At 39.9% G+C, this 21,479-nt stretch overlaps 4 non-coding genes across 4 annotated transcripts; all 4 read right to left on the reverse strand.

Annotated features, from left to right (window-relative positions):
• Positions 1-1,206: 1,206 nt before the first annotated feature.
• Positions 1,207-1,420, reverse strand: LOC143729913 (small nucleolar RNA U3). The gene has a single exon (XR_013200164.1). It is a non-coding gene; the product is annotated as a small nucleolar RNA U3 (small nucleolar RNA).
• A 5,728-nt stretch (positions 1,421-7,148) lies between these two features.
• On the reverse strand, positions 7,149-7,360 carry LOC143729907 (small nucleolar RNA U3). The gene has a single exon (XR_013200159.1). It is a non-coding gene; the product is annotated as a small nucleolar RNA U3 (small nucleolar RNA).
• A 7,352-nt stretch (positions 7,361-14,712) lies between these two features.
• Positions 14,713-14,924, reverse strand: LOC143730021 (small nucleolar RNA U3). Its single transcript, XR_013200260.1, has one exon. It is a non-coding gene; the product is annotated as a small nucleolar RNA U3 (small nucleolar RNA).
• Positions 14,925-15,078: 154 nt separating this feature from the next.
• On the reverse strand, positions 15,079-15,293 carry LOC143729959 (small nucleolar RNA U3). Its single transcript, XR_013200205.1, has one exon. It is a non-coding gene; the product is annotated as a small nucleolar RNA U3 (small nucleolar RNA).
• Positions 15,294-21,479: the final 6,186 nt, after the last annotated feature.

Consider the following 21,479-nt stretch of genomic DNA (forward strand, 5'->3'; position numbering starts at 1 on the left):
GTTGAAGCTAAATTTAGAAAATCTTTTAATAGAAGTCACACACACATTAACAATTCTTTATGTAGACATTTCAGAAACCTGACGTCATTTGAGCACTTAGAAAACATGCTATGACTGACATCGAAATGTGAAATGAACCCGTGTCAGGCCCGTTTTTTCAATAACATCTGATTTTCATATCTGCTGTCTTATCCGAGATGCAATACCACATCGCTGGAAACATTTCAAGTTTTTGCAGTGATATTGTATTGTATCTTGGATGAGACAACGTTTGCTTTATACAAAGGATGCTGTGACACGGGCCCCAAGACGAGGAGAGGTTTAAGCTGCAACAAAACACAACCACAAGAGAGACGGGAGCCGGGTTAACAGAAATGATCTTTTATTTAGCCAAGAACTTAGGAATTTAAACTGGTACTTAGGTTCCTCCCGGGCTGCGGTATCAACAAACCGGGCTTTGTTCCACACATCTTTTACAACGCTAGGCCACCTTAAAAGGGGAAGACAGAACTGAAGAAAGGCAACATCATTAAAGAAGATTTTGCAAGCCTAACTCTGTCTTCTTACTCTTCAGCTGGTTTCTCTCTTGGCCAACGTGTGCTTCAGCACCTCTGAAGGATTCTGTCCTTCGAACCATCTAACCTTGAGTGTAGCAGAGTTCTCAATTTTATGGTGACCTCCATTAGGCCATCATTGCCTACAGCTGTGGGTGGTTCCATGTTTGGAGTGTGAGTAGGTGGAAATTTTCATGATTGATGTCTTTTCCTAGCCGTGAGCTGCTCCATTGGTCTGGGCTCCTCTTTCCAATATTGGATTGCCAGAAAGCGTTCCAGAAAAGCTTCTAAAACAATCCACTTTCTCAAAAGGCACAAATGTCAAACAACGCTCAGATCGTACCCCTTTCTTCAACAGCAACACAGAAACTTCTTCAACTGCAGAGAGCTGACGTCCAACGAAAAAGTCACAAACCTACCAACAATTGCTAACTTAGGCATTTCAGAAACTTGACATTGATAGTATTTAAAGAAAATTTGCAAAGGCTGACCTCGAACTGGGCACATATCCGAAGCACTCTTTACTCTAAAATCCACTTTTTGCAACCTCTGTCTTAGACAACACACAGTTCCACATTTCAATAACGTTTGCTGCATATGACCTACAGATGCAAAAACAAAACAATTCCAAAATGAGACTTAAATACCAAACACCACTCAGAACATACTCCTTTCTTCCATATTGCGAAAAGCAATACAGAACGCTCATCAACGACACAGAGCTCACAACCAAAGTCACTGCTCTGCACCAAATTCATACTCAGAAAGGAGCATCATGTCTCTTCATCGTGGGTTGGGAGACAAGCACTTTCAAAGCACATTTCCAAGCAAAGAACTATAGAAATGATCCCTGAAAATATAGTCTTAAGGGTTTATAGAAACTCAATCGCCATTCCATTCTGCTGCGCTTCTCCTCTAAAATGGTTTTGCGTAGTTTAATTTTGTAGGCGCTAAAGTTTCCGTGAAATTTTAGCGCACACATCGGAGCCAAAAGCAGAAAGGGCTTCCACAATCTCTTTGAAGCCATATTGTTAAGATATGTGGAATACAAACAACAATCCATAATGTCATACTTTTTTGCAGCATAGCTACCCGTTTCATGCTTTGTAATTCATTCGTTGAAGCCAAATTTAGAAAATCTTTTAACACTAGAACTACCGGAATTCCATAACTACTAGAACGACCATTGCGGTCAATCTGACCGCTCATACTTTGACGTTCATATTGCCGTACTAAACGTCATTTTCGTCATGCCACAACTACATTTGAACCTTCTCTTTAAGTTTTCCGTTTGTGGCAGGATGGGTTAGCACCCCTCCCACTTGTTTTAGGTTTGACCAATGGCCAGGGTTCCGGTGCGTATAAGAGCATGAGCTACTAGTTCCTTGGCATGCGTCATTATCCGGGGTCGTGACATCATCTATGCGCCCTGCTGCTTTCTGCTGGGTTCAGCGTAACGTGCTGCTCGTAAAATTTGCCAAAGCTGTTTATCCACTGTCGGTGCTGTTGGCAGGTCTATGGGCTTGGTTGGAGGGTTGAATGTGGACATTTGAGACAGTGTACGATTTATCGGTGCTTCATGCCAACGAGCATGTCGGAGACATTCGCCTCCATCTATCACATAGTCTGGGGATGGTGATTCTGGGACAGCGTGCTTGGTTGCATGCGACAAGGACGATACCTACTTTCTGTATGAGTATTATCTGCCCTGTGTTTCGCTATACGACTTTGTTTGCGCTGTGCCTCATCAACTGCTGTTCTGTTTGGGTTCTGTTTTGTGTGTGTTGTTTTGTTGCGAGTGAGTCGTCTCGAGTGGCCGATCAAGTGAACCATTCATGTGAACCATTTCAAGTGAACCGTCCTAAGCGGGCCATTCAAGTGAGCCATTTCAAGTGAATCGTTCTAAGTGAGCCAATCAATGAGCCATTTCAAGTGAACGGTTTTCAGCGAGGGATGACTCTGTATTTGTGATATGTTTTGAGTTTGTTTCTTTTTTTTGGTTTATTTCTTTAACTAGTCGAGACCGAGTATTTTTGAAAATGATTGTATCAGTGAATTTTTATATTTTTTTGGGGGTTGAATTGTATTGCTGAATTTATGTGATTTTTTGTTATTTTTTTGTATAACACTGCTCTTTAATGTCCTTTTTTTTCTGTTGTTTGTTGTCAGGGCATGGGCATCCGGGGGCAGATGAGGGGGCAATTAGGTGGTAGGGTCCTCACTGTGTGTCGTGGTCTTTTCTGACCTGAGTCGTGGAGTGTGTGCTGTGCTGGTGTGTGTGCACTGAATAGAATATTCTTCATAGATGTGATACCTCGAGACTGCCCTAGGGTATGCCCAGGTTTCCCTGTCGCCCACTCTAGAACCTAGTGAATTGAAGAGAGTGATTGCTGGTCAACGCCTTTTATAGGAAAAGAACTGTCTTTTAACAATTAATAAAATATATATGTTTTCAATCACCTATGTCTCTGACTCCAACTGTGGTTAGGATCCGTGCGTGCCTTAGCTTAGATGTCATATTAAATTCTTGGGGCGAAATTCCCCAAGTGGCGTAGTCGGAAATAATAAACTGAATTGAGCGTGGGTATAAATTGTTGTTACGCCCAATGTCATATAGAACAGAGCTGCCGCTCCCACACCACTCTGCAACACGATGAAACATTTAATTCCTGTCATCATGTTATGACGTCATCGCCATTAAAACCGCTTAAAACAAACACGAAAGAAAGATTGTCCCGACACGTGCTGCCTCTCTATGTGAGGAATGTTTTGCGTCAAAAAATGTTTTTTTCACCGCACTTACCACATGAGTAGACATGCAAAAATTTAGGAAACGTCAAAGCTGTTTAGTACAGCCCTGTTTGTAAATAAGTTCAATAATCAATAATAAATCTAAAACTAAATGGATTTACAATGTTACGATAGGTAATAATAAAGATCAGGACACAACATTTAAATTCAAATGAATGTGAACATTTAATTTCCAGCCTAATTGATAAATATTTTCTTATTTTCTTAGTACAATAAAAACAAATCTTATGATACAATAACTTATAACATATATACAATAACAAAAACACTACCTACATTTGAAAACACTGTAAAAAACTTTCATGGACAGTATGCAGCACAATACAGTACACAAAAACAGGTTAAGAAAAAATGAACATTCGCTAAAAAAGAAAACTGCTTTAGAACTATTAGTTTCAGTAAACAAAAAAAATAAATAAAAAACTTAACGAACAAAATCAGGTTGAAAAGTTTTCCCCAAAGCTCATTTGAACGGCGCAAACACCCCGCATCATTCACTGATGCTTATGCACAGTCCACACAGGTAAACACCGCCTTTCGTGTGCAGCTCCCACACACCACTTTGCGACATTTGGCACATGTCTCTTTGGTTTTATTTTGTTTGCAGTACCTCCTTACTTGGCACTGCCGCCTTTTCTCCATCTGCTGCTGCTCCTGCCCGGGTCCTGGCTCTCGCACTACCAGTTGTGAGGTTTTTGATCCCATGTGGTCGGAGCGAAGTTCGCTCGCCAGTCGCATGATGAAGTCCCTCCGTGAAACTTGCTCATTTGTGCACTACTTGAACAATATGTGTGCGTTGATTGCAGCCAGGTCGAGGATGTTGTAGAAAACAGCTACTGGTCATCTACGGGAGGGAGCTTTTACTGAATATTTTCTAGCCATTTGATCTACAATGTCTACTCCTACCTTGGTCTTGTTGTAGTATGTTACCGTCTCTGGCTTTCTTTTCTGGCCACTTGTGATGCCAACAGCTGTGTGGACAGTGCTGAGGATGCAGACATTCTTTTTTTTTGCCCTGATACACGGTTAGTGTTGCATCGCCACTTTTCAGCACCTCTGTGCTGAACAGCGGCATTTGCGCCTTTATGCACGGGGGGAGCTCTCGTCTGCTCTTGTTTACCGTGCCAACCAAGCTGGTTTTCTTGGCCTGAAGTGCCTTTGCCAATTCAAAAGAAGTAAAAAATTGTCGGTGGTGACGTTTCTTCCCTTCCCCAGGTATGGCTCGACCATTTTCAGCACCACACTGTCTGCAAGTCGTTGACCTGGCCTCCTCGTCTTGTCTTTGCCCAGATAAGGCGCACCGTTTACCATATATTTGGTGTCGACATCGGCAGCAAGCCAGAATTTGATTCCGAATTTGTCCGGTTTGTTTGCAATATACTGTTTGAAACTGCACCTTGATTTTGTAGGGAATAGCTGCTCATCCACAGTGATGTCGGCACCAGGCTTGTAGCAGGCGATGCCGTTTTGGACAAATTTATCCCAAACATCACTCATAAGGGCAAACTTGTTGTCTCGCAGGCGTGTGCGTCGGGTTTCCCTTCTGTCGAAACGAAGGATTTGCATTATTTCCTGAAACCTGTTTCAGGACATGGTCTCCTTGAAAAAAGCGCAGCCCCACTCGGCTGACCAAAAAGTAGCCAAATCCATTCCTTTTTCACCTTGCGCACCACAAAACTAAATTAAACTAATGAAGGCTTTTAGCTCTTCAACTGTCATGTCCCATAGGTTGTCCTCCTTGACTCGATGGGCCTCAGCCACAGTGCAGTCCCTGATGTGTTTCAGCATGCCATCATCCACCAAACACAAAAAGGCTGTAAGGGCACCTTCAATATTGCGCTTGGCGTGCGCTGTGGGGCCTGCCGCTTCTGTTATTACATTTTGGCATTGTCGCCTTCCTCTGTCTTCACCCAACTTTACATAGGTCCACACTGTGCCGTCTTTCGCCGTTTCATGCCTTTGGGCTGAAAATGGGTTTATTGGGCCAGGCTCGTCATCTTGTGGCGGACTGCATTGTCTTGGCACAGAAGGCACATTTGATGGATCAGGATTTTGCACTATTGCCAAAAAAAAAAAAGATAAAGAAAAAAAAAAAGAACAGAACAGACTAATTATTTTTTAGTTCATGAAATCATAATCTTGATAGGACTAATTAGCCCATATGATTTCTAATAGCTTAACAAATAATAATAGCAATAGAATAATAATAATGAAAAGGTGTGTGTGCTGGTGGAGGTGTGTGCTGGACTGGATCGGTCATCAGGAAAGTTTCGTGTTTGCGTTGGTAACAGTGGTGGGTGTGTGAGGGGAAAATGAATATGATAACCGGTCCGATCGGTAAAGCTATAGCCTACATTAGGTAGTTAGAGATGGATAACTTTACTTTGAAGTTACGTTACAACGATTATTGAGCTAGTCTGCCTCGCAAAGTATAAAAAGATAGCGAAGAGAAATATACCTGGAATATTATCCGATGGAACAAGGTCAGTTCCAGGATCAGAGATGTCCAGCCGGCTCTTTTTTCGACGGAGAATGAATTCATTATCTGAATCACTCTCAGCGCTGGATGAACTGTCCAGGGACCAAGAGACGAGCCCGTTCTCATCCTTTGGCGGCATATGTGACGCCATATGACAAAACGGCGAAATACTACGCACATGGCACCCTTTAGCGTGAATATAACACGCGAACCCAAGGCGTCATAAAGTTGACTGGCATCCTTTAGCGTGAATATGAGACGCAGACCCTACCCCACACCTAAACCTACCCATCACAGTGCGTGTTATATTGACGATAAAGGGTGCCATGTGCGTAGTATTTCGCCGTTTTGTCATATGGCGTCACATATGCCGCCAAAGGATGAGAATGCGTTGAAGAGACATCGCTGTCCCTATCCGTATCTGCTCCTCCATCCGACTCCTCATCGTCAAGCATTCTAAGCATGGCTTAAACCTCTGTGGCTGTCATTGTTCTTTTTGATGACATTTTGTTAGCTCAATTGTATAATATTTATTAGCGTCGGAATAGCGTGAACAAAAAAAGCCAAATCGTTGCTATGCAACGGGGACACTCATTACAGAGGCGGGAAATGTAGCGGAAGTTTATGATATCTAATGCGTGCGGTCAAAGTGACCGCCATGGCCATTCTAGGTAGAAATACTCAGAACTGTTTTGTGTTTTCTGATTTTAATAAAATAACAGTGTCAGAATAAAATATACATATATTTAGGAAAAGTCAGAGTCATACAGCCACATGTATTTTATTTTAACAAAGTTATTACACTGTACAATTCAAAAACGGTCAAAATGACCGCCTTGGTAGTTCTAGTGTTAATATAAGTCACACACACATTAACAATTCTTTATGTATTACAATTCTTCTGGGCTCCTCTTTCCAATATTGGACTGCCACAAAGCGTTCCAGAAAAGCTTCTAAAACAATCCACTTTCTCAAAAGGCACAAATGTCAAACAACGCTCAGATCATACCCCTTTCTTCAACATCGACAACAGCAACACAGAAACTTCATCAACGACACAGAGCTGACGTCCAACAAAAAAGTCAAAAACCTACCAACAATTGCTAACTTAGGCATTTCAGAAACTTGACGTTGATTGCATTCTTAAAAAACTTGCGATGTCTGACCTCGAACTGGGGACATATCCAAAGCTCTCTTTACTCTAAAACCCACTTTTTGCAACTGCTGTCTTAGACAAAGTTTGCTGCATAGGACCTACAGATGCAAAAACAAAACAATACCAAAATGAGACTTAAATACCAAACACCACTCAGAACATACTCCTTTCTTCAATATTGCAAAAAGCAATACAGAACACTCATCAACGACAGAGCTCACAACCAAAGCCACTGCTCTGCGCCCAATTCATGCTCAGAAAGGAGCATCATGACTCTTCATCGTGGTTTGGGAGACAAGCACTTTCGAAACACATTTCCAAGCAAAGAACTATAGAAATGATCCCTGCAAATATAGTCTTAACAGTTTATAGAAACTCAATCGGCATTCCTTTCTGCTGCGCTTCTCCTCTAAAATGGTTTTGCGTAGTTGAATTTTGTAGGCGCTAAAGTTTACGTGACATTTTAGCGGACACATCGAGGCCAAAAGCAGAAAGGACTTCCACAATCTCTTTGAAGCCTACTGTTAGGATATGTGGAATCCAAACAACAATCCATTATGTCTTACTTTTTTGCAGCATACCTACCCGTTTCATGCTTTGTAGTTCATTCGTTGAAGCCAAATTTAGAAAATCTTTTAATAGAAGTCACACACACATTAAAAATTCTTTATGTAGACATTTCAGAAACCTGACATCATTTGAGCACTTAGGCCGTGTGTCCACCAAAGCGTTTTCAGCCGTCTAAAAACGCTAGGCGCTCTGCTGAAAACGCCCAGCTGTGGGCGCTTGAGAGCGTTTTGGCAGCGCAGCGTTTTTTTCAGTTGAGACGCTTCGTTGCTATGATACAGAATATCCGCGGCACAGTTAACTTGTAACTGATTTCACGGATAATTTGTTTCACACTTAAAATGTCGACACAAAGTAGAGTACTTGCTCTGGCCCTTGCTTTGGATGAACCACGTAGAAGGAGAGGACGGACACGCCGGTCTATGTGGGTTCATGAGATTTTGAGAGCGAGAAAACATCTCGGCGAGTACCATCGTTTGGTTCAAGAACTAAAGTTGGACGGTAGTCGGTTCAATGAGTATTTTCGGATGAGCAGGACACAGTTTGAAATGTTGTTCCGTAGAATTGGACCGTCTATTTCGAAGAGAGACACAAACTACCGGGAGGCCATCAGCTCGGAAGAACGTCTCTGCATTTGTCTGAGGTATAGTGCATTGGTAAATGTAGGCTATTCCGAATTTATTTAAGTGATATTTTGTGTTATTAAGTTGAAAATGCAAAGTATTTTGTAAGTAAATGCAGTGAAGTAAAAAAAATCAGTATTTGTCTCTTTCATTTAGTGAATTAGAAATAAAGTTGTCAGAAAATAAAAAAAGCTCAAATAAAGCAACGTTACAAGTGCCTCAAAATTGTATTCTAGTAGGCTACATGTAGCCTACTTAGTTACATTCATCACTGCATATGAGGTACAACGTAGCTTATTTTACTTTTTGTTACCTTATTTTAAGGTATTTATGATTCAGTGATAGCTACTGAAGATATTTTACACATCTAAACACATTTATAATTTAATATACTTTTATATAATTAAAGCATAATATAAATAGGCTAGATGTCTTATTGCATTTATACCTGATGAAAGTATGATTTAAATAGATGTTTTATTTAACTTATAACTAATGGCCCTTTGCAACTTTTTCTGTATTTATTTCAGGTATCTGTCAACAGGAGACTCGTTCAGGTCAATAGCTTTTAGCTACAGGGTGGGTTACTGCACAGTGGCAAGGGTGGTAAAAGAAGTGTGTGAGGCAATATGGTCTCTCATGGTCCAGGAATACATGCCCTTCCCTAAACAACACCACTGGACGAGGATCGCTGAAGACTTCCATAGGCTGTGGAACTTCCCCAACTGTCTAGGAGCAATCGATGGGAAGCATGTTACAATACAGGCCCCATCTTCAACAGGGTCCATGTATTTTAACTACAAAGGGAGCTTCTCCATCGTCCTCCTAGCAGTGGTTGATGCCCGGTACCTTTTCCGGATGGTGGATGTGGGGGCATACGGGAAAAGCAGTGACGGTGGGACCCTCTGTGCCTCCAACTTTGGCAAGGCCCTCCACCAGGGAACCCTCGACCTGCCAGAGGATGCACCTTTACCAGGAGCAGAAGACCTCCAGCCTCTGCCACATGTGTTTGTGGGTGACGAGGCTTTTCCTCTGAAGAGGCACCTTCTCCGTCCCTACCCAGGAAAACACCTCGACAGAGAGAAGCGTGTGTTTAATTACCGTCTTTCCCGTGCAAGGCGGATGGTGGAGTGTACATTTGGGATACTTGCTGCCCAATGGAGACTCTACCACAGAGTGCTTGGTGTCTCACCAAAAGTGGCAGATGCAGTGGTGAAGGCCACTTGCATCCTTCACAATTTCCTACGTTATGAGGATGCTGATGAAGAGGAAGGAAGTTGTGTCCCCCTGCCATCAGAGCCACAGTTTGCCATGCAGCCCATCCAGCGAGCAGGTAGCAACAATGCCTCTAGGGAAGCACTGGAAATAAGGCAAAGGTACACCACCTACTTTTCCTCTCCAGCAGGTGAAGTTGCATGGCAGCAATCTGTCATCTAAGGCCTCATAATTACTCCCATCACCATCAGGACCACTGCCATCAGTACCATCCAGGACCACCACCAATTTAAAATAAAAAAAGGCTCTTTTAAGAGCCACCCATAACCTTAGAAAATGAGCATATTTCCTTTCACTAACAAGCTACACATTACGAATAAAATAAAATAGTAGTCTAAAAATCAAAAGAGGAAAATAAATGACTGGAAAAGATGAATGCTTTTAATAATTATTTTAATGATCACTTTGTAGTACAGATTCATAAATGCATAAAACTGCCAAATAAAAAATAAAATTATTGATTGTTACATGTAGTAATTTGGTGAGTCTATTAGGCCATGTTTGTGTGTGTCTTGTCTGTATGTTTGTTTATGTGTGCATGGTAGTGTTTTATTGATTGTTAAATTCTGCTTCATGTAATATTTGTTGAAATTTGATTTTAACTTCAGATCGACTGCGTAGAGGAAGGCGTCTCAAAGCACCAACTAAACTTAAAAGAAAATGCTCTTCCTCATCTGGTTTGTTACTGATGGCGTTCAGCACACAGCGCTGATAGTCAGTTATATCTTGCTCAGCCCTTCTCTTTGGAGCAAGAGTACGGCGAGAAAGTTCAGGTGTGCAGAGTGGTGGCACATTAGGGGAGTCAGGAGATCCGGGCTGTGTGGTATTGGCCTGGGTTTGGGTCAGGGACTGTGTGCTCTCATCTGATGTCTGTGGGGGACAAATCAGAAAATGTATTTAAAAAATATATATATATACACACACACACAGATAAAGTGTATAGCCAACTACTAATAATAATAGTAATTCCTTCCTTTGACATAAATAATAATTCCTTCCTTTAAAATAAATAATAAGAGCCTTTCATTTAACATCATTTATAACAAATCCTATAATTCTTTATACAGATATTGCAGCACTTACTACACAATTAAAACAGATGTAGCAGCACATAACATTGAGGTTCACGTAGTATGCTACACTACCTCCACTGGTGTTACAATAGACTCAAGGAGAGCCACTACACTGATATCCTCATCACAAGATGTATTCAAATTGCTAGAGGTGTCCCTGTTTGTGATGTATGGTTCCAGGAAGTTGAGGATGGACATATTATTTCCACCTCCGATTGCCTCCTGCTGTCCCTGAACCTGACTTCTTTCTCTCTTTCTCTTCATTTTTCTCTCTTTTGAAAGTGTCCCTCAGGTATTTCCACTTTTTACGACATTGTTCTACTGAAATTTGTATGAACAAAAAGATTAGAGATTTTGTGAAACTTAAAACAATTAGAATATTCCGATTACCGGGCGTTATTTATAGAAATGTATCTAAAAAAAAAATAGCTTTGACGGTTTGCAAGCTAACGTTACGCTAATGTAAACACCGATCAGCTGTCTGACTGCTTACCTGATAGACCGATCGCCGATGAAATGTTCCTCCAAGCATTATTTTTTAAATTCACATTGTGGTAATCCGGGGATGTCATCTGGTATAAAGACGTATGTTCGGAGACCAGCAATATTAATTTTTCATCCATTTTGGTCAGCTCTGCTGTTTGATGTCCTTGTACACAAAGAATGTTGAATGACAGTTGGTCGGTGTGATAATAGTCCCGCCCCTCCTCCACTGTGATTGGACGGTTGGTTAAAAGTGACAGTGATGAGCACTGCGTTTTATCCAAAAGTTGAACATTTTTCAACTCTCGGCGACCAGTAAAAACGCCGGGCGCTCAGCGCTTCAGCGTGAAAAAAACGCCGAACGCTCAGCGCTTGAGCGTTAAATAGTCGCTCAGCGCCTCGCTACGCTCATGGCGTTTAAAAAACGCGGCGCTCCCATTGAAAACAATTAGAATTTTACGCCAGGAGCGTGAAAAAACGCTTTGGTGGACACACGGCCTTAGAAAACATGCTATGGCTGACATCGAAATGTGAAATGAACCCGTGTCAGGCCCGTTTTTTCAATAACACCTGATTTTCATATCTGCTGTCTTATCCGAGATGCAATACCACATCGCTGGAAACATTTCAAGTTTTTGCAGTGATCTGGTATTGTATCTTGGATGAGACAACGTTTGCTTTATACAAAGGACGCTGTGACACGGGCCCCAAGACGAGGAGAGGTTTAAGCTGCCACAAAACACAACCACAAGAGAGACTGGAGCCGGGTTAACAGAAATGATATTTTATTTAGCCAAGAACTTAGGAATTTAAACTGGTACTTAGGTTCCTCCCGGGCTGTGGTATCAACAAACCGGGCTTTGTTCCACATATCTGTTACAACGCTAGGCCACCTTAAAAGGTGAAGACAGAACTGAAGAAAGGCAACATCATTAAAGAAGATTTAGCAAGTCTAACTCTGTCTTCTTACTCTTCAGCTGGTTTCTCTCTTGGCCAACGTGTGCTTCAGCACCTCATACTGAAGGATTCTGTCCTTCAAACCATCTAACCTTGAGTGTAGCAGAGTTCTCAATTTTATGGTGACCTCCATTAGGCCATCATTGCCTACAGCTGTGGGTGGTTCCAAGTTTGGAGTGCGAGTAGGTGGAAATGTTCATGATTGATGTCTTTTCCTAGCCGTGAGCTTTTCCATTGGTCCTGGGCTCCTCTTTCCAATTTTGAACTGCCACAAAGCGTTCCAGAAAAGCTTCTAAAACAATCCACTTTCTCAAAAGGCACAAATGTCAAACAACGCTCAGATCATACCCCTTTCTTCAACATCGACAACAGCAACATAGAAACTTCATCAACGACACAGAGATGACGTCCAACGAAAAAGTCAAAAACTTACCAACAATTTCTAACTTAGGCATTTCAGAAACTTGACGTTGATTTTATTCTTAAAAAACTTGCGATGGCTGACCTCGAACTGGGGACATATCCAAAGCTCTCTTTACTCTAAAACCCACTTTTTGCAACTGCTGTCTTAGACAACACACAGTTCTGCATTTCAACAAAGTTTACTGCATACACTCTCAGAAAAAAAGGTACGAAAGCTGTCACTGGGGCTGTACCTTTTCAAAAGGTACACTTTAGTACCTAAAGGGTGCATATTGGTATCTTAATGGTACATATTAGCACCTGAAATCAGGGGTGGGTAATCCAGGGGTCAGAAAGTAAAAGTCCTGCCATAGTTTATTCCACCCATTAACTCAGTCAGCTGATTTCACTAATTAGTTATATCTCCTGTCTGAATTAGCAAATCCAGGTCAAGTGATTGGAACAAAATACTAAGGAGGACTTTTACTTTCTGAACCTGGACTTTACACCTCTGCATAGCAATGCCACATGTCAGCCAAGAGCAAAGAAATAAACCAGAACTGGACCTTATCGTAGCCAATAATAAACAACTCCACAAACAGCATTACCAGCTTCACTTATTACTAACCAGACTGACTTTATTTCTGTCAGATGTCTACACAAGTTTTTTGTTGAGAATTAACAGAGGTTTAACTCTGTTTTTCATTTGAAGTCACCATAACAGTGATTCGTGTTTCCATTAGTTGGCCTCATAATTCTTATTGTATATTTTGTTTTTTTTTGGCTGCTGTGACAGTGTGTTTGTCAAACACATTTGGAGCAGCAAAGAAAGCAAAAGTGAAATGAGATCAGGTGATGATGGTTACCTGTTGATGGTTTTATAATCTTCATGAAACAGACTGATTCACTGAGATATTTTAATCTAACAATTATTTTTTTCACATCACATACCTTGTGTTACTGCAGCATGAGATCAATGAATAATATAACAATAAGTTAGAAGACCTTAACGAACATGAGCACAAAAAAGTCAGTTTATAATGACACACACAGACATAAACAATCAGCGTATAAATCTCAACAATGGTGACAATCAAAAGTACTATGCTGCAATGCGTGCTGGATACCACCATAGTACAAAACTCCCAGCATGCATTGCAACATGAATAATGCTGAATTGTCCTATAATTTTGTTTGATTCTAAATATTTGCTATTATTTTTTTCTGTTGTTTTTGTTGTGAATTAGTAGCTTTTCAGTGATGTTCTGAATTAATCTGTTTATCTAAATATTTGTGACTGTCACCATTGTTGAGATTCATGTGCTGGTTGTTGATATCTGTGTGTGTCAGCGTAAGCCAAATTTTTTTTAATTCATTTTTGGTAAAATGTCTAAACTGACTGTTACATTGCTGGACCTCTTGCTGCAGTAATACAGGGTTTGTGATGTGATTATATTAGTGGAACAAGATAATTGATAGATTATAAAAATCTCAGTAAATCAGTCTACTTCATGATGATTATTAAACCATCACTAGGTAACCATCATCACCTGATCTTATTTCACTTTAGCTTCCTTAGCTGTTGCAGATGTGTTTAACAAACACACTATCACAGCAGCCAAAAAAGACAAAATATATAATGAGTTAAGAGCCCAACTAATGGAAACACTAATCACTGTTATGGTGACTTCAAATGAAACAGAGTTAAACCTCTGTTAATTCTCAATAAAACTTCTGTAGAAGTCTGACAGAAATAAAGTCAATCTGGTTAGTAATAAGGGAAGCTGGTAATGCTGTTTGTGTAGTTGTTTAATCCTCCTCTGCTGAGATCTTCACAGATTTAATGTCTTCTTTTCTCTTCCAGTTGATTTCATCTGAGGCTGTAGCTGAAATTACTCCATATTTAATATACACATATGTTTTGGCTACGATAAGGTCCAGTTCTGGTTTATTTCTTTGCTCTTGGCTGACATGTGGCATTGCTATGCAGAGGTGTAAAGTCCAGGTTCAGAAAGTAAAGTAGTATTATAATTTTATTCCAATCACCTGGATTTGCTAATTCATACAGGAGATGGAACTAATTAGTGAAATCAGCTGATGGGTGGAATAAACATATGGCAGGACTTTTACTTTCTGACCCCTAGATTACCCACCTCTGATTTCAGGTGCTAATATGTACCATTAAGGTACCAATATGCAACCTTTAGGTACTAAAATGTACCTTTTGAAAAGGTACAGCCCCAGTGACAGCTTCCGTACCTTTTTTTCTGAGAGTGTAGGACCTACAGATGCAAAAACAAAACAATTCCAAAATGAACCTTAAATACCAAACACCACTCGGAACATACTCCTTTCTTCAATATTGCAAAAAGCAATACAGAACACTCATCAACGACAGAGCTCACAACCAAAGCCACTGCTCTGCGCCCAATTCATGCTCAGAAACGAGCATCATGACTCTTCTTCACAGGTTGGGAGACAAGCACTTTCGGAACACATTTCCAAGCAAGGAACAATAAAAATGATCCCTGAAAATATACTCTTAACAGTTTATAGAAAATCAATTGGCATTCCATTCTGCTGCGCTTCTCCTCTAAAATGGTTTTGTGTAGTTGAATTTTGTTGAAACAAAGTTTGCTGCATAGGACATACAGATGCAAAAACAAAACAATTCCAAAATGAGACTTAAATACCAAACACCACTCAGAACATACTCCTTTCTTCAATATTAGAAAAAAGCAATAAAAAACGCTCATCAACGACACAGAGCTCACAACCAAAGTCACTGCTCTGTACCCAATTCATGCTCAGAAAGGAGCATTATGACTCTTCATCGTGGGTTGGGAGACAAGCACTTTCAAAACACATTTCCAAGCAAAGAACTATAAAAATGATCCCTGAAAATATAGTCTTATCGGTTTATAAAAACTCAATCGGCATTCCATTCTGCTGCGCTTCTCCTCTAAAATGCTTTTGCGTAGTTGAATTTTGTAGGCGCTAAAGTTTACGTGACATTTTAGCGCACACATCGGAGCCAAAAGCAGAAAGGACTTCCACAATCTCTTTGAAGCCGACTGTTAAGATATGTGGAATACAAACAACAATCCATAATGTCATACTTTTTTGCAGCATAGCTATCCGTTTCATGCTTTGTAGTTCATTCGTTGAAGCTAAATTTAGAAAATCTTTTAATAGAAGGGTAGCGACAATGAGTCTTACATTAAATTAGCTCAAATTATATATAGGGAATTTAATAATTAATCATGAATGATTAATATATTGCACATTACAGTTAAATTATCGAAGCTGAAAATAGATCGATTGTATATATGAATGATCACCATAATGGGTTATGGTTCGTCATTAATATATCAATAGTCGTATTACAGATCGATTATATGAGATAACCTTAAATGGAATTAATTTAGTTATCGAACAATCTGTTTGTCCAGCAAACGGCCGTAAGATTCACTCATCAACTTCCCAATAAAAGTTATCACTTCTTATAAACTCCAAGAAATATTAATTTTCTGGCCGTGAACATTAAATTTCCTGTGTTTATAAAATTAAACTAGCCTACTCAACGTAGTAAATAATAAAGCTTTTGTAGCTAAAGGGTCGAACATTTCATTGACTTTGTAAAAATGAGCATTTTAGACAGAAAGCAATCAAGAATATAATGGTTTTAATAATTGGAATAATAATACATTGAACTACAATTCACACATAATATATATGTATATACAACCAGGGCAGACAGAACGGAAGACATTACAAACACGAATTTACAATAGGATGAGAGAGGGAGAGAAAACGAGAGAGAGAGAGAGAGAGAGATATATATATATAGAGAGAGAGAGATAGAGGATGAGAAAGTGAAACTAACGGTCAGGTGATCGCAGCATGGCAAAAATCACAGACAACGTAACCCTTAGAGAGGCAACAAGAAATCACTGCAATCAAATCAATAACCTATACTTGCGTATGGTTCTCTTTGTGTGAGCTGAAGAACGCAGAGTCGTATGCGTGTTTGTCCTTCGGCGCTATAGGCTTGTTCTCTCGTGTCTTCCGGGGCGAGCAGACTTGCGGGAAGTTTTAAAGGTTCACCGAACGTGAAGTTACCAAGGAAATAGTTCAGAGTTCATCTCCCTCGGGAGGGAGAGGCGAAAAATGAAAATAAAACTTAGTAAAGAAAGAAAAAGAAAAGAAACGCGTTGTAAAGCTCCCTAAGGAGCCATGGGACCGGAAACCTCTCACAGGGAAAGTGCTCTCTGAGAAACTTCTGTGTCAGTCTCTTATAGAGAGGAGGGGTTCACGCCTGCTTCGCGTATGTGAACCAATCATCTTAGAGCATCTCGAGCGGGAAAAGTTCTTCTTTGTCTTGTCAGGATAATTTATGATGGTATAACATTTTGTCATTTCTAGCCAGAAAGATTGTACACACAGAACAATACATTTTACTGTAATATCCTATGTATGACTTGTTTAGTCAGAACAAGACGGTCAAACAGGTACCAAGAATGGCCGGAAAGAGTAGAAGAAACATGAAGTTACATTCATATGCAGAATTACACACATTTAATGTTCACTCACATGACTATAAAGCCATAATACCGGCTACCATGACCTAGGAAAGATCAAATTCATGTTTATACATTTCTTAAGTGGTTATACTTATAGAAAATATATAATTGCAGAGTCTATTCCTCTTTCTTTATCAGAATTCAAGTGGGAGCTGTGATTCCCTTGGAATTCCTTTTGGGGGTCATAAAGTTTTATGACCTAGCAAGAGGGAGAGTTACAGAAGATGATCCTGTTAGGTAATCTTTCTTTAGAAATACACTTAAGATTTGAAGTTACAGACCAGTCTCCAATTACATCTATAGAATAAGACAAAACTAATTAGATATGCATGCATACAGGAAGGTCAGATACAATACTGTGTTATATACATTAAGGACATTCCTATCCTAAGTTGCACACAAAGGACGTTTGTGTGCGGGTATGTGTGGTGTGTGTGTGTGTGTGTATCCTTAGGTATACTGTCCATCCGTGGTGTGCACCACGTGAGGGTTTCGAGAACAACGGGGACCTGTTTCTTGATTGCGCAATGCGTCATTAATGGTTAATCAATGACCTGCTGGCAGACATTGGGGCACCATTTCACATGATTCAAGTTTTGTGAATTAAACATATATGTGACCCGCTCTGGCGAAATGAGTCGGAAGTCGCTACGTTCTATTTTGAGATATGGCCGCTTACAGTTATTAACATTGAAAATATAGATTTTTTTTTTTTTTTACCTTATATGAAAGAAAAGGTCTTCAAAATGAATCTCCCAAAGTTTCATCACCACAGTAATTGCGAAAATGCACTTAAATGGCTGTTTAAGTTGACTTGCAACTCTTAATCTCACAAAGAATATCTCGAATAACGCTGTTTTAACAGCCGGCTCAACCGAGGATTTCGCACAAGGATTTTCCTATGTTTTGGTATTCCCTGAAACGTCATGATCTCAGTTATCCAAATATTATGTGAAAACGTCAGTCCCTTAACCTATCAAAATGTTCAGAGTCTCCTCAGTTGCCAATAGGAAGCCCTGTTTACAGCCTTGTGCAACGCGATTGGTCCACCTACCATCCTGTCAGATTTTCTCCAAAATATCTCCTTAAAAAGTTTGCGTTTCACTTAATACTTTGTATTCAACCTTGTCATTTTTATAGTGTAGTGTGCCATACCGTGTGTTTAATGTTTAGGGTCATGTCGTCTAAAGAAAGTGAAATAGCTAAAGCATTAAACTCCGTTGACGCCTCCAATTTGCGCTCTGCTGCTGGCCAGAAAGACTGGATAAAGCTGGTGAATGACTACTTTGGATGTAGTGATGTGCCATCTGATGACACTGACAGCGATGAAGAGAGTGAAGACAGTGACTTTGACTCACAACCGACTTTGGAGCCTGCTACCCATACTGCCCTACAAAGGCAAAAGACCTTAAGTCGCTAGAGTGTGGAACTGAGAAAAATGACTTTAAAGTTTTTTAGTTGTCCAGCCAAATGAATTATAGGTAGGAATCTGAAAATCTGGCAATTTAATGTTTTAGTAATGAAAATTATCTACATAAAAAATTATTTATCTCAAACTTGACCTTTGACCCCAATTTTGAAGTTACTGTACTCTGCCTTTGTATTGTCTGCAAAACGTGAGAAGTCATGCCAAGGCAAAGGGCAGTAACTTACACATTATCAATATTTGGTTGCTGATCACCATTAACAAAATCTTTATAGTAACACCAGTATTGTGTTTTATGGTTTGTTTGTGTATATGTTATGTAAGGTTGGTTCTGTAAAGCACTTTGATCAACTTTTTTTGTTTTAAAATGTGCTTTAGAAATAAAACGATTGATTGATTGATAATGTTGGATGATTTACAATTACTCTTAGCCATTATTGCTATCATCTGATTTGGTTGCATCCTGATGGCATTATTAATTAATTAGACATGACTAGGGGAAACTCCATAAGAGCATCAAGCGTGGTGTCAGGTGTGCTGCAGAACAGCTCATCAGAACCAAACTCTGGGAAACTAATATCCAAACAACTACCAAGAACTGTCCATGTTTTTGATTTGGGTGCTGGATCACAATCAATATCGCCATAAGTAACTGAAATGAACAGAACAATTTTACAATGGAGACATGCATGGAAAAATATGGAACATGAACATGAAATATTTGAAGAATATTTGATTAATTAATGTCAATGTTATGAAAATGCCTACCACTGTCCAGAACGATCATTTTTTTTGTTTGTGGTGCATCCGGACCACAAGGAATATCAACACAAGGAACTGAAAGGAATAGAGCAAATTTAATAATACTAAAAATAATAATAACAATAATGATAATAATAAAATAATAATAAGGCATTGAGGGAAATTTGAATAGGAAATAATATTTTATATTCAATACACGTAGGTCCAGCAAACATTTGTTTTTACCAATAGGCTATTTGATTAATCAATGTCTACTTTAACAAAGTATCAGGCATAGGCCTACAAGTTAGTGCAACTGGTTAATCAAGGGTTAAGTTTGGCTCGCTGACTGGTGGATTAATCTCAAATGCGTGAAGTGATTTGAATATTGTTTTTCTGACGTAACTGACTACCAGACAAAAAAGCTATAGCCCGTACATGCGGGTGGATACAGTTTTGCAACCAATTATTATTTATTGCAACGTAAAAGGAATTGCCTTTACATCTAATTGAATGTTAATCGCCTGACTTGTGGATTGATGTGAACGCCAGCTATGGAATAATGCTCAGAATGCTTGTGGATTAAACATCTCTGATGACGTTCATTGCCATGGATTTTATCATGTTACAAGAAAAGGTAGGATATGGATCTGTTTCTATACTGTTTTTATGTGTGATCATACACTAACGTTAACTGCATTCGACTCGCACTCGTGTCGTGCAACTAGTCTGTTGTCTAACGTGACAGTACGTGTCACTGACAGGCTAGCTGGCTCTGAGTGAATTACCATTATGAAAAAAAAAACATTTATTTGAGATTATATACGGTTAAATTACTTATTGCTGGTAAGTTATTTAGTCTCTGCTTGTTTACAGTGCTTATATGGAGCAGTTTGGTAGCCTATTCATAACTGACTAACTTTAGCCTTATGCTAGGCTGCTGTTAGCTAGTTAAATTAAGTAAATCGCGATCTTAAGTTTGTCTAATGCACATTTTGTGTTTCACAATTTCTTACCTTCACAATGATGTCTGCGTTTCAAAGCCATCTCAACCATCATTTTCCCTCGAGAGTAATGGGCCATCCTTACGCTATAATAAAACAACCACTCAACAATATTGTTTTACCTACTCTTTTATTCAGGTATTGTGTGTGTCAGAAGTGCTTCAATGACAGTATGACAGTAACACAGGCTACACCGTAACATAAACGCGGCAAACTTTAATGGACAGTAAAACAAAGGCAGAATACCGTAACTCCTGGCCGGCACAGTAACTTCATATTGACGCGCGGCGATACAAAGGCAGAGTGCCGTAACTCAATTTGAGCATTCCAAAACAAAGCCAAACAGCGGTAACTGGTGTTACGGTCTTCTGCCTTGGTTTCTCCTTTGCTTTTTGGAAGTTACTGTTAAGACAACCCATCATTTTTAGAAAAAACAACAGAATTGACGCAAGATACTTATCCACATGATAAAGGGGGTCTTGAATTTGCCAAAAATATCAATAACTCATTTTCGACCTAAAACGAAGTTACGGTGTTTTGCCTTTGCACGGCAGCATACTGGCGATGACAACGACGTCGACGACAACATTGAGGACTTCTCGAGCGAGCAGCCTGTCACTGACATAGGCGAGGTGGAGAGGGCTATGTCCACCTGTGAAGCAGTGTGTGTGGGTACGGTGAATGAAAACCGAGAAGATGAGATCACAAAAATTTGTGTGTTTTCTTGCAAAGGTTGTAAACTAAACAATGGGCAAGAGTGTTTTAAATCTTTCGAGGAGGACTTCGTTTTCGACCTTCGATTATCCATGGCGTCTCTTTCTGAATACGAGAAAGACCTAATTCTTCTGGGGAAGATCAGCTGTCACTTCCAGAATGATAAATTCACGTGTTCGACGAAGAAAATCCAGCGAGAGCGTCAACATCAAAGGTCGGAATATTACTTGGATGGAAAAAGAATTTGCCGTGAAACATTCAAGTTCCTACATTGGTAAGTAGGCCTAGCTTTACAACCATTACACTTATGCGACTGACCAGAAGTATGTTCTTGATTTTACTGACAGTAGCTTACGTGATGTTCCCGTTAAATTTCAGCATCAGCCAGAATAAACTGACAGCTCTGCTGAAACACTACAAGGAACACGGCTTGAGCCCACGAGTTAAAATGTCTGGAGGTCGCCAGAGAAGAGATCAGAGACTGCTCACACATGACGACATCTGCCGTGTTGTTTCGTTCATCGTGACCTTCGCAGAGCTTCACGCATTGGTTCTCCCTGGTCGCATTCCAGGGTATAAACGTTTCGATGTGAAGTTGCTGCCATCTCATCACACCAAGGCGACAGTTTTC

This window comes from Siphateles boraxobius, unplaced genomic scaffold, assembly GCF_051911475.1.
Source record: "Siphateles boraxobius isolate OS27281-9 unplaced genomic scaffold, OSU_SipBor_1 8, whole genome shotgun sequence".
NCBI classification, from domain to species: Eukaryota; Metazoa; Chordata; class Actinopteri; order Cypriniformes; family Leuciscidae; genus Siphateles; species Siphateles boraxobius.